Source organism: Hyperolius riggenbachi, chromosome 4 (assembly GCF_040937935.1).
Source record: "Hyperolius riggenbachi isolate aHypRig1 chromosome 4, aHypRig1.pri, whole genome shotgun sequence".
NCBI classification, from domain to species: Eukaryota; Metazoa; Chordata; class Amphibia; order Anura; family Hyperoliidae; genus Hyperolius; species Hyperolius riggenbachi.
Window position 1 is genome coordinate 169,904,225 of NC_090649.1, and position 19,334 is coordinate 169,923,558.

Here is a 19,334-nt window from a genome sequence, read left to right on the forward strand (position 1 = left end):
TCCCTCCTTGCAGACTGACTGGCCACTGTAACAGCGCTGCCACTCCTCCCCAGACTCCTCTCTGTAGCCGCCCGCTGGCTGCAAACACACACGGACAGGCAGCAGTGTGCACAGCGGGCGGCTGTGGTTGGAACTGCCAACAGTCTGTGGAAACTGTGGGGATAGGAAATGGCAGAGGCGGCACCCCACCCGCCCCAAACATTCTGGCGCCCTAGGAACCAGCCAGTTTTTAATTGTGTAGTATTCATATAGAATGCAATTGAGATATAATAAAAATGTGTTAATTATTCTTGAATCCAGAGTGGTGCTATTTTCTGGGTAATCCCTCTTTTTTGCTTATACAGTTTCCTCTGCATACCCATACAGGGGCGTAGCGATAGACCCTGCAAGGGATGCATCCGCAGGGGGGCCCAGAAGTCACAGGGGGCTCCATTGAGGGAGAAGTTTCTTTTTCCTGTCCTGAGAGACTGACAACTAAGGGCACAGAAAGAAAAAGCTTTTTGCTCTCTGCACAATTGTTCTAACGACTGCATCTGCTCAGCCGCTGATAAGGAATCATACAAAGTTTTTTAGACAAAGATTTGTAGGCAGTGCCTAGTTAGTGCGCAGAAGGCTCTTCTGTACAGTGCCCTGCCCCCAACATTTCTACCCCTCCCCAAGCGCTGTATACTGTGGTGATGCTGGAGGAGACTGCAGAGCCAGTTCTGCTCCATCAGAAATGGACAGAGTGAGTGTAATAAGCTGAGGCTAGGAGCACACTTATCTGGCGGTTTTCTGTATGCATTATCTGGCTTGATTCACTAAGACAAATAGCATGCCTTATTCGAGTTAACATGCCTTATCAGAGATAACATGCCTTATCCGAGTTAACACCCCTTATCAGAGACAACACACCTTATCAAAGTTAACACACCTTATCAAAATTAACATGCCTTATCAGAGTAGCATAGCCTACATAATCTTATTCAGGGACACAAATACAACAGTGCCATCATACAGGCCATGTGTATGAACACCACAAGGTGCTTGAAAACTCCTGCAATAATCAATGATATAAAAGTGGATGATTTATGCATGCTTTCATACATAGGTGTAAAGTTATGTTTCAAGATTGATGGAAAACTTGACTTGAGAGAAGTGGGGGGAAATGCTGAGGATTTGAACCTGTACAGGATAATATTATTTAGACTGAGTTTGCACAAAAAGACGATGATGTGCACTGTCAAATGCAGGAGTCTCAACAAGGAGAAATAGGATAAAGTGATGTAACCTTTAGTTTGGAGAGCAGGGTATTGGTGGGTGCCCTTTAGATTTATTGAAGAAGGCCTGAAGCATACAGTTAGCACCACAAATCCAAATAGCATTACAGCTTTATAAGAGGGAACAGCGTTTGAATACATTTCTGTCTATATCAAAAAATAACTACTATTACTAATAACATCTATGATTATGGCAAAGGTCACTCACTCAATTCATGTTAACATCTGCTGGGAAACAGACGAGATTCTGTGCACAGCAACATTGCCACAGCAGGCACTCTACTTCTAGAAGCATAGCACAAAGTTGCCATTTGTATTACACATTGACTTCATTTAGCAAGACATATTACACTTGGAATACAACATATCATTGTCCTTCTATGTTGCTTTGCTCCAAGCCAGGTAGATTGAACTAGTGTAGAAACTGTCACTGTAAATATCTGCTGTCAACCTCCGCACACAGAAATGTATAATACCGGACAGAGTCTTTGATTAGAAAGCTCAAAGTCCTCCATAACTATATGGTTTGCATTAGCGATCGGCCAGCAATATTGTGTGATATCACACTGACACATGGGAGAGAACTGAAAATTAAGTGATAAAGGTTTTGTGTTCCTTCCTTGGTTTTCAATACACTTGCTGCAGTTTTATGTTTTAGCTCTGGCACTATCAAAATGACTTTATTGAAAGGCGGGAACAAGAACTAACTGCGATGATTATCTTTTTACCCCCAAACATTCTTTATAATATAAATACTAAAAGAGAATATACACTTAGAGATGTGAACAAAGGGAAATGAACAAGACTGTCTACAATGCCTGTCTACAAAGTAGCATCACATTCACTATCAGAACATATAAATCAATGTCCGCAATTATTGCTTATGAGGCAGTAGCATACCGTGCCAGCAGGTCATAAGTATCAGGCAGTTTAGGAAGAACAACCAGCTGCGTTGAGCTGTTGGTGCCTTGTCTGCGTAATGTATGACTTGCCATGGTTCTATTGGAATGAGGGTTATGGGATTAGTACAAGAACACCAAAGGCCAGATAAAATTACAACAATTAGTGATAAGGGCTAGCAATAACTGTAGCAGCCAATAATCAGACAAATGTACTATCACCTGATTCGGTTAACAACGCTAGCACCATGCAGATCTGCTTCTGCACAACTGAGCAATAAAAAAGCTCACTTGCTGATAATATTAACAGCCTTAGAAACACAGGGTAAATCAGTTAGTGCTGTCAGATGTGTAAGGGATTTTTTAGAAAGGATCTTTACTGAAAGATAGTAATAGAGGGGGGAAAAAATCAAGACATTGCAAACTGAGATGTTAAAAAGTAGATGATAAATCAAAAAATGATTGCTACTCCCCATGAGATTTGTTTTTTTGTTTGATCCATCATGAGCCTGCAGGTCATCTTCTTTACTGCTGACAGGCATGAAAAAAAATGGACAGCACCAACTGCCCTTATCTATAAACACACCCACTAACATTGTGATACTCTAAAAGAATATATATATCAGCCACACATACGTCCCTGATGATCTATTCAAGATAAAGTAACAATTTTACATAGGTCTTGGCTACTAATTGGGAGAGAGTTCAATTTTTCATTAAAGGGCAACTGTAATGTGAGGGATGTGGAGGCTGCCATATGCATTTCCTCTTAAGCAATAGTAGTTGCCTGGCTGTCCTGCTCATCCTCTGCCTCTAATATTTTTAGTTATAGACCCTGAACAAGCATGCAGCAGATCAGATGTTTCTGACATTATTGTCAGATCTGACAAGATTAATCGCATGCTTGTTTCTGGTGTATTCATCACTACTGTAGCCAAATAGATCAGCAGGGCTGCCAGTCAACTAGTATTGTTTGAAAGGAAATAAAGATGGCAGCCTCCATATTCTTCTCACTTCAGTTGTCCTTTAAAGGTTCTCTGCTGTACCCAAGTGATAGGACTATCTCTGAACTCGGGGTGTTGCCTTTTATTTTAAATTTGAATAATATTTTCATTTAAAAACACTGTAATTGTGGTGCAGCTGCCAGACTATAAACACCGTTTGCTACTAAATGGGAGCTGCCCTCATTTACACTTTATCTGCTTCTGTCCGCTTTTTATCAGCACATCAATGTTACAAATTGATACATGTTACTGAAAAGCGGACAGAAGCGGACAGAAGTGGACAGAAGCGCACTAGTGTGAATGAGAAAAATGCTGCAAACAGATATTTTATTGATACGTTTGACAGACTTGAATTCTCTGAGGAAGAAATGTAAGGTCTGGAAACATTGACTGTTGTCTGCTTGTATTAATGTTTTTCACATATTAAGCCTCATTAATCTGTGTTTACGAACTGGATAGGGGTATATTCAAACACCCTCCATTAACTTTATTATGGCACATACCAAAGGTGTGCGGGTTGGCCTGTAATTATCTACAACTAGTTACCCCTGCCACAGTGACTATGCTCTCCACAAGAATTTCTAAGCACTGCTCCAACTCAGTGGTGCTCAGATAATTCCCATGATCACGGAATAGCCGTGATTCACAAGCATTTTTCCACTAGTCGGCTTCAGTATTTGACTCCATGATCGATTCTCGATCACGAAATTTGGTCACGGGGCATGCCGTGATTACAAATATTTGGCCATGATCATGCTTGTGATCGCGGAAAAAAAAGCTGTGATTAGATAGGTCGTGATTGGGTGGAAATGACGTCTCTGGGCCAATCAGAGGCCTCCCAGCCAGGCCCTAGCAACCAATCATAGGAGAGGAGGCTATGCCCTCCTCTCCTGTATATAAAGCAGTGGCCATGAAGAAAAGTGCTTGCTAGACTGTGGCACTGAGAGGATCATCTCCAGGCCATTTGTTGCTAAAGCAAGCATGTTTTTTGTCAATAACATAGTGTTTTACGCCTAACAGTGCTCTTATACTGTAACTGTACTATATACTTGTATTCAGCTAGCTAGCCAGTGAGTGATTACTAAAGTTAGTTATAGTCAGTGTAGTTCAGTGAGAGAGTGTAGTAATTGATTGCTGGCGCTGCTGTACTTAGTGCAGTGCAGGCACTGGCAGGCTCACTGATTCTATCTACTACTGCTCTGACTGTATACTTGTATTTAGCTAGCCAGTGAGTGATTTTTAAGTTACATTTGAGGGATTGTAGCATGTATGGGGGCTTTAGGAATAGCTTAAACACTATTCCGTGATCACGCCCGTGATTAGGCGTGATTGCCTCATTCACGGAAAAATCCGAGTCAAATTCGTGAGACCATCTCAAATCCGAAAAATCAATCACACCGTTTACGGATTTTTTTAAATCATGGCTGAATAGCCAAATCTGTGATTGGGGGGTATCCGAGCTGCACTGCTCCAACTACAAGCATTGGGCAAAATGCAGCCTACATTATATTGTAAAGTAAAAGATAGACGATTGTAAATCAGTATCATGAGACTGTTGGATTTTTAATAGCATAAGTGTATACTTATAACTTGTATTATTTCTCAAATGATGTCCTTAGAGACAATCTATTTTTTTATTTATCTGTTAACACTGTTTTTATTCCTCCTGTCCTCCCCCCTCACCTCGGGCCCCCCCACCCCCTCATGTGTCGGGAGAGCGGAAAATACAGGAAGTCTCCGGCTGGGGCTGCGCAGCTGCCGCTTGGTCTCCGATATGTCTCCAACTTGGAGACATATCGGAGACCAAGCGGCAGCTGCCTCTAGCGTCTACTGCAGCCCCGGCCGGAGACTTCCTGTATTTTCTGCTCTCCCGCCGGCCGCCGTGCATACCGGGAGGGGGGCCCCGAGGTGAGTGAGGGAGGATAGGAGTCGGGCCCCCCACCCGGATAGCTACCTACCCGGCTACCTACCCGGCTACCTAACCACCCTGCCGGCTACCTACCCACCCACCCGGATACCTACACACCCACCCAGCTACCTACCTACCCACCCGGCTACCTAACCACCCACCCGGCTACCTACCTACCCACCCGGCTACCTAACCACCCACCTGGCTACCTTACCCACCCGGCCACCTACCCCGCTACCTAACCACCCACCCGGCTACCTACCTGGCTACCTACCCACCCACCCGGCTACCTACCCACCCGGATATCTACACACCCACCCGGCTACCTACCCACCCGGCTACCTTACCACCCACCCGGCTACCTAACCACCCACCCGGCTACCTTACCCACCCGGCTACCTACCCCGCTACCTAACCACCCACCCGGCTACCTACCCGGCTACCTAACCACCCTGCCGGCTACCTACCCACCCACCCGGCTACCTACCCACCCGGATACCTACCAACCCAGATACCTACCTACCCACCCGGCTACCTACCCACCCGGCTACCTAGCTACCCACCCGGCTACCTAACCACCCTGCCGGCTACCTACCTACCCAGCTACCTACCCACCCACCCGGCTACCTACCCACCTGGATACCTACACACCCACCCGGCTACCTACTCACCCACCCGGATACCTAACCACCCACCCGGCTACCTAACCACCCACCCGGCTACCTAACCGGCTACCTAACCACCCACCCGGCTACCTACCCACCCGGCTACCCACCCGGCTACCCAACCACCCACCCGGCTACCCAGGGCTACCCAACCACCCACCCGGCTACCCAACCACCCACCCGGCTACCTAACCACCCACCCGGCTACCTACCCGGCTACCTAACCACCCACCCGGCTACCTACCCGGCTACCTAACCACCCACCCGGCTACCTACCCGGCTACCTAACCACCCACCCGGCTACCTACCCACCCACCAGGCTACCTACCTACCTACCCACCCGGCTACCTACCCACCTGGCTACCTACCAACCCACCAGGCTACCTACCTAAAGACCCACCAGGCTACCTACCCACCCACCCAGCTACCTAACCACCCACCTACCCACCCACCAGGCTACCTACCCACCCGCCTACCCAGCCACCCACCAGGCTACCCACCCGGCTACCCAGCCACCCACCAGGCTACTTACCCACCCGGCTAAGGGCTACCTACCTACCCACCCGGCTGCCTACCTACCTACCCACCAGGCTACCTATCCACCCAACCACCCATGGGAGCTGCGCGCCGGATGGAGGCTGGGACAGGAGGTCTGCTGCTGCAGGTGAGTAAATGGTTTTTTTTATTATTTATTTTAGCAGGTGTATGTTCTGGGCAGGTCTGCCACATGATTGTGTGTATGTTCTGGGCAGGTCTGCCACATGATTGCATGTATGTTCTGGGCAAATTTGCTACATGATTGCATGTGTTTTCTGGGCAAATCTGCCGACATGATTGCACGTATTTTCTGGGCAAATCTGCTGACATGATTGCACATATTTTCTGGGCATATCTGCCGACATGATTGCACGTATTTTCTGGCCATATCTGCTGACATGATTGCACGTATTTTCTGGGCATATCTGCCTACATGATTGCACGTATTTTCTGGGCATATCTGCCGACATCATTGCACGTATTTTCTGGGCATATCTGCCAACATCATTGCACGTATTTTCTGGGCATATCTGCCGACATCATTGCACGTATTTTCTGGGCATATCTGCCGACATCATTGCACGTATTTTCTGGGCATATCTGCCGACATCATTGCACGTATTTTCTGGGCATATCTGCCGACATCATTGCACGTATTTTCTGGGCATATCTGCCGACATCATTGCACGTATTTTCTGGGCATATCTGCCGACATGATTGAATGTATTTTCTGGGCAAATCTGCCGACATGATTGAATGTATTTTCTGGGCAAATCTGCTCACATTATGTGTATTTTCTTGAGAAAACCTGCACAATTATGTGAATTTTCTGGGGAAAGGGTCACCAAAACTTGGGCCCACTGTCTTTTGCGTTGCACTTTTCAAGGGAACCTGAGGTGAGAATAATATTGAGGCTGCCATATTTCTCTCCTTTTAAGCAATACCAGTTGCCTGGTTGCCGTTCTGGTCCTCTGCCTCTTATTCTTTCAACCATAGACCCTGAACAAGCATGCAGCAGGTCAGGGGTTTCTGACAATATTGTCAGAACTGAGAAGATTAAGCTGCATGCTTGTTGCTGGTGTAATTCAGTTTATTACTGCAGCCAAATAGATCAGCAGGGCCGCCAGGCAACTAGTATTGTTTAAAAGGAAATAAATATGGCAGCCTCCATATCACTCTCACCCCGGGATCACTTTAAATTACAGTTAGCTCCGCCCTTATCCGGTCATTGCCACGCCTATTTTTTGCCGCGGCGCTACGCACCGCAGGTTCTATCCACACCCATTTTTTAGCCACACCCATTTTTTGCCGCGCCGCGCTTCGCGCGCCGCAGGTCAGGGGGGCCCACAATTGATATTTTGCACAGGGGCCCACTGCTGCCTGTGTCCGCCACTGCTTGTCACTAATAAAGCTTTCTTTTGGTGCTATTTGATTGCTGCTGCGATTTTTACTTTTTATTATATTCATCAAAAAAGACATGAATTTTGTCAAAAAATGATTTTTTTTTAACTTTCTGTGCTGACATTTTTCAAATAAAGTAAAATTTCTGTATACATGCAGCGCGAAAAATGTGGACAAACATGTTTTTGATTAAAAAAAAAAACCCATTCAGCCTATATTTATTGGTTTGGGTAAAAGTTATAGCGTTTACAAACTATGGTGCAAAAAGTGAATTTTCCCATTTTCCAGCATCTCTGACTTTTCTGACCACCTGACATGTTTCATGAGGGGCTAGAATTCCAGGATAGTATAAATACCCCCCAAATGACCCCATTTTGAAAAGAAGACATCCCAAAGTATTCACCCAGAGGCATAGTGAGTTCATAGAAGATATTATTTTTTGTCACAAGTAAGCGGAAAATGACACTTTGTGACAAAAAAAATAAGTTTCCATTTCTTCTAACTTGCGACAAAAAAAAAATGAAATCTGCCACGGACTCACTATGCTCCTCTCTGAATACCTTGAAGTGTCTACTTTCCAAAATGGGGTCATTTGTGGGGTGTGTTTACTGTCCTGACATTTTGGGGATGCTAAATTGTAAGCACCCCTGTAAAGCCTAAAAGTGCTCATTGGACTTTGGGCCCCTTAGCGCAGTTAGGCTGCAAAAAGTGCCACACACGTGGTATTGCCATACTCAGGAGAAGTAGTATAATGTGTTTTGGGGTGTATTTTTACACATACCCATGCTGGGTGGGAGAAATATCTCTGTAAATGACAATTGTCATACACCCAACAGAATACCTTGGGGTGTCTTTTTTTCTAAAATGGGGTCACTTGTGGGGTTCCTATACCGCCCTGGCATTTTAGGGGCCCAAGACCGTGAGTAGTCTGGAAACCAAATGTCTCAAAATGACTGTTCAGGGGTATAAGCATCTGCAAATTTTGATGACAGGTGGTCTATGAGGGGGCGAATTTTGTGGAACCGGTCATAAGCAGGGTGGCCTTTTAGATGACAGGTTGTATTGGGCCTGATCTGATGGATAGGAGTGCTAGGGGGGTGACAGGAGGTGATTGATGGGTGTCTCAGGGGGTGGTTAGAGGGGAAAATAGATGCAATCAATGCACTGGGGAGGTGATCGGAAGGGGGTCTGAGGGGGATCTGAGGGTTTGGCCGAGTGATCAGGAGCCCACACGGGGCAAATTAGGGCCTGATCTGATAGGTAGGTGTGCTAGGGGGTGACAGGAGGTGATTGATGGGTGTCTCAAGGTGTGATTAGAGGGGGGAATAGATGCAAGCAATGCACTGGCGAGGTGATCAGGGCTGGGGTCTGAGGGCGTTCTGAGGGTGTGGGCGGGTGATCGAGTGCCCTAGGGGCAGATAGGGGTCTAATCTGATAGGTAGCAGTGACAGGGGGTGATTGATGGGTAATTAGTGGGTGTTTAGGGTAGATAACAGATGTAAACACTGCACTTGGTGATAGGACGTCGGATCTGCGGGCGATCTATTGGTGTAGGTGGGTGATCAGATTGCCCGCAAGGGGCAGGTTAGGGGCTGATTGATGGGTGGCAGTGACAGGGGGTGATTTATGAGTGATTGACAGGTGATTGACAGGTGATCAGTGGGTTATTACAGGGAAGAACAGATGTAAATATTGCACTGGCGAATTGATAAGGCGGGGGTCTGAGTGCAATCTGAGCGTGTAGGCGGGTGATTGGGTGCCCGCAAGGGGCAGATTAGGGTCTGATCTGATGGGTAACAGTGACAGGTGGTGATAGGGGGTGATTGATGGGTGATTGATGGGTAATTAGTGGGTGTTTAGGGTAGAGAACAGATGTAAACACTGCACTTGGGAGGTGATCTGACGTCGGATCTGCGGGCGATCTATTGGTGTGGGTGGGTGATCAGATTTCCAGCAAGGGGCAGGTTAGGGGCTGATTGATGGGTGGCAGTGACAGGGGGTGATTGATGGGTGATTGACAGGTGGTTGATAGGTGATTGACAGGTGATTGACAGGTGATCAGGGGGATAGATGCATACAGTACACAGGGGGAGGGGTCTGGGGGGGGGGGTCTGGGGAGAATCTGAGGGGTGGGGGGTGATCAGGAGGGAGCAGGGGGCAGTTTAGGGAATAAAAAAAATAGCGTTGACAGATAGTGACAGGGAGTGATTGATGCCAGCGGGCTACAGCGCGAGGTGGGCGGAGCCAGTCCCCGGCGGCCGCCCATGCCCCTACAAGGACCACCGCCTCTGTGCATGCGGCGGTCCTTGCGGGGTCCACTTCCCGGCCGCCTCTGTGCGTTGGGCGGTCGGAAAGTGATTAAAGAAAAGCATTTCTTTGTTACAGCTAATACAAATCCTAAATTAAATGCCCAGTTTTTCTACTTCCTGCTTTTATGGAAGCAGACATCGGGTTATCATCCTGTGTTTTCAAATTAGCTTATCTGCCACCGCAGTCAGGAGACACAGGGAAGAGATCAAATTACAACTTGTGATTAGACACAGAGGAGGTGGAATTAAACAGGCTAAACTCTCTTAATACATACAGGGTGCATGTCTCTATGTTTTCCTTCTGTCCTGTGCAAAAGTTCAGGTCTACTTTAACTACTTTGGCCTCCTGGACGTACTAGCTATGCCCAGGAGGCCATGTGCGCTGCCGCGCGCCCCTGCGGCCGATCACGCGCATGCATGCGCACTCCCGACCCACGGTTCGCTAGCCAGGCAATCAGTGAATCGGGCTATGGTGCCCGATCACTGATTGCTCTCCCCCCGAGAAAAACCGTCAGCTTCGCACGGAAGCTGAGGTTTTTCTGTTCTTATTTCCCCTGACGTCACTCTAAGCGTCCGTGTTATGCTTAGAGTGACGTCATTGTAAACAAACTCATGGCTGCAATCTTGTGGCCAAAAAGCTAACTGCAGGAAAATGCAAAAAAATTTAAAAAATAGACCAATATGTCCTAAAAAAATTGATTTGCATCCCACCCTCCCAAAAATACCCACATAAAATGTTAAATAATAATAAAAAAAAAACATTACAATTAAAAAAAACCGACACATAAATATTTACCTAAGGGTCTAAATTTTTTAAATATCAATGTAAACATGAAATATTTATATATTTTTTTAATTATAAGCTTGTAAATAGTGATGGATGCAAAACGGAAAAAAATGCACTTTTATTTCCAAGTAAAATATTGTCGCCATACATTGTGATAGGGACATAAGTTTAACGGTGTAATAACCGGGAGAAATGGGCACATACAATACCTAAGTTTTAATTCTGGAGGCATGTATTATTTTAAAACTATAACGGCCGAAAACTGAGAAATAATGCATTTTTTCCGTTTTTTCCTTATTCTTCCTGTTTAAATGCATTTACAGTAAAGTGGCTCTTAGCAAAATGTACCCTCCCCCCCCCCCCCCAAAGAAAGCCTAATTGGTGGCGGAAAAAACGAGACATAGATCAGTTCATTGTGATAAGAAGTGATAAAGTTATAGGCTAATGAATGGGAGGTGAACATTGCTCGGAAGCATAAAGTGAAAACGACTGAAGGCTGCAGTGGTTAAAGGTGATAGAGGGTGTAAGACTTTTGCTTTGTAGTAGTGCAACCTTACCACTATGTCCTTAGGACTCTGAGCATGTGATTGACATTCTCCCAGTGATCTGTGGGCCCTATCTATACATCTAGTTCCTCTAGTACTTCTGGCACCACTGGTTTATAAAACGCAGTGAGGTGGGCTACAATCTGATCGGCTTTCACTGTCATTAGGTTCATCTTGACTCATATATTCTGCCTCCTCTCTCTGTTTTCTAGAACTTCATCTTTGAGATCAGTGAGCAAGATTCGTTGCTCATCTTAGATCTCCCTGTTTCTGTGTTGTACCATCTAACTATTCCTCCAGTGCAATGGTGTGATCCCCGAGGCCTGCTGTGTCTGCCTTCAATTTTTAAGCACGTGAGGACTGCAGTGTTAAACCCCCTAAAGACCAAGCCATGTTTTGAGAAATTGGTCACTGCATCTTCAAGGCCAAGCTGCAGGGCCGCACAACACAGCACACAAGTGATCCCCCCCCCCTTTTCTCCCCACCAACAGAGCTCTCTGTTGGTGGGGTCTGATCACCCCCAGGTGTTTGTTTTTTTAATTATTTCTTTATTTTAATAATATTTTTTACTATTTTTGTTTTTATTGTATAATCCCCCCTCCCTCCCCCTGCGAGCCAATCAGCGTGATCGGCTGTCATAGGCTTCAGCCTACGACAGACGATTACTTCCATAGCAACAGAGGGGACAACCTGTCACACGGCTGTCCCCATACTTCCATAGCAACAGAGGGGACAGTCTGTCACACGGCATCTCCTGCTTGGTCTCCCAGTGGTGACTGTTAGACGGAGAAACTGTTGTGTTTTACAGTGCTGCAGCAGCACTGTAAAACACAACAGTTTCGCCGTCTAACAGTTGCCACTGGGAGACCAAGCAGGAGATGCGCGCACAGGACTTGACGCCCCAGGGCTTGAAGCCAATTGGCTTTGGGCGGTCCTGGGGCTGCCACCACGGACACGCCCATTGGTGTGATGCGGTCTTTAGGTAGTTAACCAGCAGATAAAAAGACATGTTGCAAAGAGTCATGCATGGTGCAGTAGTGCTAGTCTCTGGCTGTTTCAATCAAAGCGTTGTAATTGATACCATGCTCAAGGCTGCACCAGCCTGTGCAGTCAGTGTGGTCTTCATGATCAGCGCTATCTTGGATTCCCAGAGGTGCGGAGAAAACGGTCCATGGTGCTGGCTTTTGTGACTGCTTTGCCAAAGGAACTTTGGCAGTCATCCGCATCTAGAGGGTCCTGATGATAGATCCAGGGGGTAGCTACACAGTTTTACATTGGGGCCCCCAAACACTCTATACATAACAATTGATAAGGTTCACCAAAACCACACCAAGGACAAACACAGTGTCAGAGTTGCAAGAAGGGGATGGAAACAGTGTGTTAATGATTACTACTATTCAGAGCATCTATAGAAGTGAATATTATCAGCACAGGACCAATAAAGAGCTAATACTCTGGTTGCGGTTGGGCCCAAGGGCATAACTAGGAACCACTGGGCCCCCCTGCGAAAATTTGGATGCCCCCCCTATTCTACCAAATCAGGTACATACACACATAAACACAACACAGACACACACTTAACACACATACATCACACACATACTATACACACACACACACACTGTATACATACACACTGTACACACACACACATGCCACACACACACACTATACACACACACATACTGTATACACACACTGTACACATGTACACACACATACATACGCACACGCACGCACACACACACACACACACACACACACACACACACACACACACACACACACACACACACACACACACACACACACACACACACACACACACACACACACACACACACACACGCTGAAATTTTCGTAATTTCGCATTACTAAAATTACGCATGCGAAATTTGCGATTACGATGCGAAATTACAGTAGCGTAATTGCCATTAAAATCGTAATTGAAAATACCGTAAGCGTAATTTTCAACGCGTAATTTCGCGTTTCGTTCATGCCGTAATTTCGCATTAAACGCTACCGTAATTTCGCGTTAAACCGTAACGCTCCGTATAATATAAAAAAGCCGCCGACTTTAAGGGTTAATAGCAAAGCCCCCTTAAATGCTAAGAGCCTCAAATTTGGAGAATATATTAAGGAGATCAGGAGGAATAAGAGGAACATTTTTTTTTTCAAAAAGACCTTATAGTTTTTGAGAAAATCGATGTTAAAGTTTCAAGGGCGAAAATGTAAACATTTAAAAACCCGCCGACTTTAACGGTTAATAGCAAAGCCTGCTTAAAGTTTAGGAACACCAAATTCCCAGGGTATATTAAGGGGATCAGTGGGAATAAGAGGAAATTTTTTTTTTCAAAAAGACCTTATAGTTTTTGAGAAAATCGATTTTTAAGTTTCAAGGGCGAAAATGTCTTTTAAATGCAGAAAATGTCCATTTTTTTTGCACAGGTAACAATAGTGTATTATTTTCATAGATTCCCCCAAGTGGGAAGAGTTTTACTTACTTCGTTCTGAGTGTGGGAAATATTAAAAAAAAACGACGTGGGGTCCCCCCTCCCAGACCTCTTTAACCCCTTGTCCCCCATGCAGGCTGGGATAGCCAGAATGCGGAGCACCGGCCGCGTGGGGCTCCGCACCCTGACTATACCAGCCCGCATGGTCCATGGATTGGGGGGTCTCGGAAGGGGAGGGGCAGCCAAGCTTTCCCCTCCCCCTATGAGCCCTTGTCCAATCCAAGGACAAGGGGCTCTTCTCCACCTCCGATGGGCAGTGGAGGTGGAGGCCGCGATTTCTTGGGGGGGGGGGGGGGTTCATGGTGGAATCTGGGAGTCCCCTTTAAAAAGGGGTCCCCCAGATGCCCCCCCCCTCCCAGGAGAAATGAGTATAGAGGTACTTGTACCCCTTACCCATTTCCTTTAAGAGTTAACAGTAAATAAACACACAAACACTTAGAAAAAGTATTTTAATTGAACAAAAAACATAACCACGAAAAAAGTCCTTTAATATTCTTAATTAACCATTAATACTTACCTGTCCCTTTAAATAAATGATCCCTCGAAATAGCCTCAGAAATGTTCTATCAGTTACAATGTAACAAAGTTATTACAATGTAACAACTTTGTTACATTGTAACTACGCCGCACCCGACGTCACTCGCCGCTGCCGCATACGCGTCTGCGCTGCACGGACCCGACAGAGCTCTGAGCTATATAGCTCAGAGCTCTCTAAAGCATCTTTGTATTTTGGCTCCAAGGATCCCCATTGGTCCTTAGCAGACCAATGGGGTACCTTCAAATCAGAAGGAACCCCATTGGTCTGCTAAGGACCAATGGGGCTCCTTGGAGCCCAAATACAAAGATGCTTAGAGAGCTCTGAGCTATATAGCTCAGAGCTCTGTCGGGTCCGTGCAGGACGCTAAGTCCCCGCAGCTCCCGCTGCCCTCCCCGCCTCTCCCACATGTCACCCACATGTCACTCACATGTGGGTGACAGATGTGGGTGGGGTGGACAGCGGGAGCTGCGGGGACTTAGCGTCCTGCACGGACGCGTAAGTGTATGCTGCGGCGGCTGAGCGGCGAGTGACGTCGGGTGCGGCGTAGTTACAATGTAACAAAGTTGTTACATTGTAATAACTTTGTTACATTGTAACTGATAGAACATTTCCGAGGCTATTTCAAGGGATCATTTATTTAAAGGGACAGGTAAGTATTAATGGTAAATTAAGAATATTAAAGGACTTTTTTCGTGGTTATGTTTTTTGTTCAATTAAAATACTTTTTCTAAGTGTTTGTGTGTTTATTTACTTTTAACTCTTAAAGGAAATGGGTAAGGGGTACAAGTACCTCTATACTCATTTCTCCTGGGAGGGGGGGTGGGCATCTGGGGGACTCCCAGATTCCACCATGAACCCCCCCCCCCCCAGGAAATCGCGGCCTCCACCTCCACCGCCCATCGGAGGTGGAGAAGAGCCCCTTGTCCTTGGATTGGACAAGGGCTCAGAGGGGGAGGGGAAAGCTTGGCTGCCCCTCCCCTTCCGAGACCCCCCAATCCATGGACCATGCGGGCTGGTATAGTCAGGGTGCGGATCCCCACGCGGCCGGTGCTCCGCATTCTGGCTATCCCAGCCTGCATGGGGGACAAGGGGTTAAAGAGGTCTGGGAGGGGGGACCCCACGTCGTTTTTTTTTAATATTTCCCACACTCAGAACGAAGTAAGTAAAACTCTTCCCACTTGGGGGAATCTATGAAAATAATACACTATTGTTACCTGTGCAAAAAAAAACTGACATTTTCCGCATTTAAAAGACATTTTCGCCCTTGAAACTTAAAAATCGATTTTCTCAAAAACTATAAGGTCTTTTTGAAAAAAAATTTTTTTCTCTTATTCCCACTGATCCCCTTAATATACCCTGCGAATTTGGTGTTCCTAAACTTTAAGCAGGCTTTGCTATTAACCGTTAAAGACGGCGGGTTTTTAAATGTTTACATTTTTCCTTTGAAACTTTAACATCGATTTTCTCAAAAACTATAAGGTCTTTTTGAAAAAAAAAAATTTCCTCTTATTCCTTCTGATCTCCTTAATATATTCTCCAAATTTGAGGCTCTTAGCATTTAAGGGGGCTTTGCTATTAACCCTTAAAGTCGGCAGCTACCTAACATTGATCCATGCGTCAACTTTTCCGCTTCGGGAGCATGGCCATACGCATTAATTTCGTAATAACCGTTGCAATGCGAAAATTATGCGAAAATTACGCTTGCGCGAAATTTCGCGAAATCCTTCTTCATTACGATTATGTACTTACGGCCATACACGTAATTACTCTAATTACGCGAAATTTCGCGAAATCGTAATTACGCCATTACGCTCAAGACGGCACACACACACACACACACACACACACACACACACACACACACACACACACACACACACACACACACACACACACACACACACACACACACACACACACTAGCATGGAAGCCTCAGCAAATTGCTCTGCCTTTTTTTTTGTTTGTTTGCTTTATGTCTTAATGTTTTTTTAATGGTGGTTAATCCAGAACCACACTACCTCTGAAACTGCTGGGACTTAAGAACATTTTTGTACAGAACTGGAATTGGAAAATGAATGCTTAATATGGTTTTTCAATTATTGTAATGCCTATACTGTCCTTTATCTGTACTTATCCATGCTGTTTGTCATTGTATCATATTGTCTGTGTTCGATCAGTAACTGCCAAGTCAAATCCGTGAAAGTGCAACATTATTTGGCCAAATAAAAATGATTAGACCTATACCATCACCTTAAACTTAATTCCTAACTCAAAAGATCATTCAAAGTAAATAATGTATTGAAATAATCATGGAAGATGCAGAAAAGGATACATTCACAAACATATCTGACAGCATTACACTAGAATACTGGATTGTGGTGGCAGTACTTTTCTAGTGCTGGTAGATTTCAATTCATAATTTATTTTATTGTTTGGAGTCAACAGAAAGCTGTCATCAGAAAGGATTCAAGTTGTCATGTAGACTTGGGATCAGGGTAGACTAGGATCATAATAAGGGACTAGTCATTTAATCTCTGATTAGAAGTCCTTTTATGTAACAATACAATTTAAAAAGACTCTGAAGCGAGTCTAAATTCACTTTTAAACTTGTAGTTATGTTAAGAACTACAACCCCTGCTAAACCGCCGCCATCCCGTGGCAAAACGAGGGGTTTATACCCCCCCAAATCACCCCCAGTAAAATCCACAACTTTTGTTGGTCGTGGATTTTGCTGCTCATGGAGGCAGAGCTTTCAGCTGTAGCCCGGCCTCCATGCTCGTCAATCACCACGCGGATCTCCGCCTTTCCCCCGCCCCTCTCTGTGCAGGCAGATTGAGAGGGGCAGGGAGAGGCAGCGATCAGCAGGGATTGACGCACCAAAAGGCAGAGCTACAGCCATAAGCTCTGCCTCTATGAGGAAGCGCTCCATGGAAACAGGAGAGGGTTAGCGGCGGTTTAACAGGGGTTGTAGCTCCTAACATAACTACAAATTAAAAAAGTGAATTTAGACTCGCTTCAGAGCATTCTTAATTTTTTAGTTTTTGTATTTTTCATGTAAAAAAAAAAAAAGTTTCTCCTTAGTTATCTAACTTAATAAAGAAGATGGATTTAGCCATGACATACTGTTATATATCAGTTGCTGACAGTTATAGCTGAGAGGACAACTTATGTTCCAGGTAATGTCCATGTCCATGTTTCCCTATGGCTCAAGTAGGCGATGTTACAGTTTAACAGTGTGCTGATCGGGAAGCTGTTATGGGGTAGTGGCCATTTTCAAAATGGAGGGCATAGAATTCCATTGATCACAGTGGGCAAACAGGATGCATGGAGGAAAACGAGTTTGAGGAGTACACTACATAGGAGGTAAGTATGGCGTGTGTATGTTTATTTTGACTTTTAATTTTCAGTTCAGGTTTTCTTTAAATGCCTAACATTTCACATAAGTAAAGTCTTACCACTCAGAACTTAATATTTACTATACATATTATTTCCAGATCCTTAGCAACGTCTGATCGATCACCAAGAACATTATTCTCCTACTCATCTTGCCCAACAGAAGCTGCTTCATTGAGATCCATATGCTGTCCCTCACTCCATAGCAGCAGACACACTAGTTTCTAGGCTAGCAATGCTTATGTGCAGCACTCAGGCCCAAACAATCATCCAATGATTTGAGTCCCAGTCACTGCAGGTAACAGTCCTCATATTGGTGCACTTGTGGCTCATATCACCACTTTGAAACAATGGCCACAAGAACTGTAAGTTCACAGCTGCAATGTAAGTTAGCGGAGCACCGTTGGGCAACTTTATGTAAAAATATGAAGAAAGACGTAATGGTCCACAAGATCAATAAATGCATTGACTCTGTTCTTATCTTGAAGGTCATCAATTCTTCTCTAATACAGATTTGAACTGAAAGAGGGCCATGGACCTGTATTGCAAGCGGAGCCTGATTGTCTGCAAGCACAAACCGCCTGTGCACCAGCACTAGCACAGACCTGATCCAGCTCGTTTTTTTTTTCTAGGTAAGTATCTCGAGGTAAGTATCTAAATGTGTACATTGCAAACCTCACAGGTTTGCTTTAAACCTCGAAAATAAAGCTGGAGATATTTTTATGAACAGGCTTCCAAATGTGGATTCATTTGGATAAATTAAAGCGGAATATAACCCTGCATTTCAACTTTGCTCTAAAACATTATTTACAGCATATTATATGCAAAAAGCATTTTTTTTTTACTAGACCAGCATTGGAAGGGTTAAACACAGAGGTTTTAAGTTCCTTGGAGAGATATGCAGAAGTTCAGATAGTTACATTCTATTTAGTTATATGTATATATTTAGAAATGTTACACACTCTTTGGCTGTCCTCCAACTCCTTCTCAGTGAGAGAGATGAGTCACATGCCACACTTAGATACATTTATGTAAACAAAATGTATCTCTCTCAAGTTCGGATGCGTCTGCAGAAATCTGCAGGAACTTTAAAGCCCTGTGTAACCCTTCCAATGCTGGTCTGGTAAAAAAAAAATGCTGGTTGCATATAATATACTGTAAATAATGTTTTAGAGCAAAGTTGAAATGCAGGGTTATATTCCGCTTTAACTGTTTGATATTAAAGCTTGAGAGTGAGATGGCATAGTTCCTGCTGATGACTACAGGTTTCAATCACAAAAGGTAGCTCTTCTCTTCTCACCTACTTCTCTGGTCAGAGTAACAGTCTACCTTAGCATTTCCAGTACTTATCTTTGACATAGAAGTGTCATACATTAAGTTTAATGTACTTTCTGACTACAGAAAGGGCTCAAAAGAATGACATTTCTGTAGGAGCAAAGACTGCAGAGACAGAAAGTGCATAGCAGTAAACAGAAAGTTCAACAAGCAAATACATTAAAGCAGGGCTGGGCCGAGGCATAGGCTGGAGAGGCTCCAGCCTCAGGGCGCAGTGTAGGAGGGGGCGCACAATTCCT

The 19,334-nt window shown here is 44.9% G+C and overlaps 1 long non-coding RNA gene across 1 annotated transcript in view; it reads right to left on the minus strand.

Annotated features, from left to right (window-relative positions):
* The window catches only part of LOC137570585 (uncharacterized), a 40,435-nt gene that overhangs the window by 15,653 nt on the left and 5,448 nt on the right, over positions 1 to 19,334 (minus strand). The window lies entirely within an intron of this gene.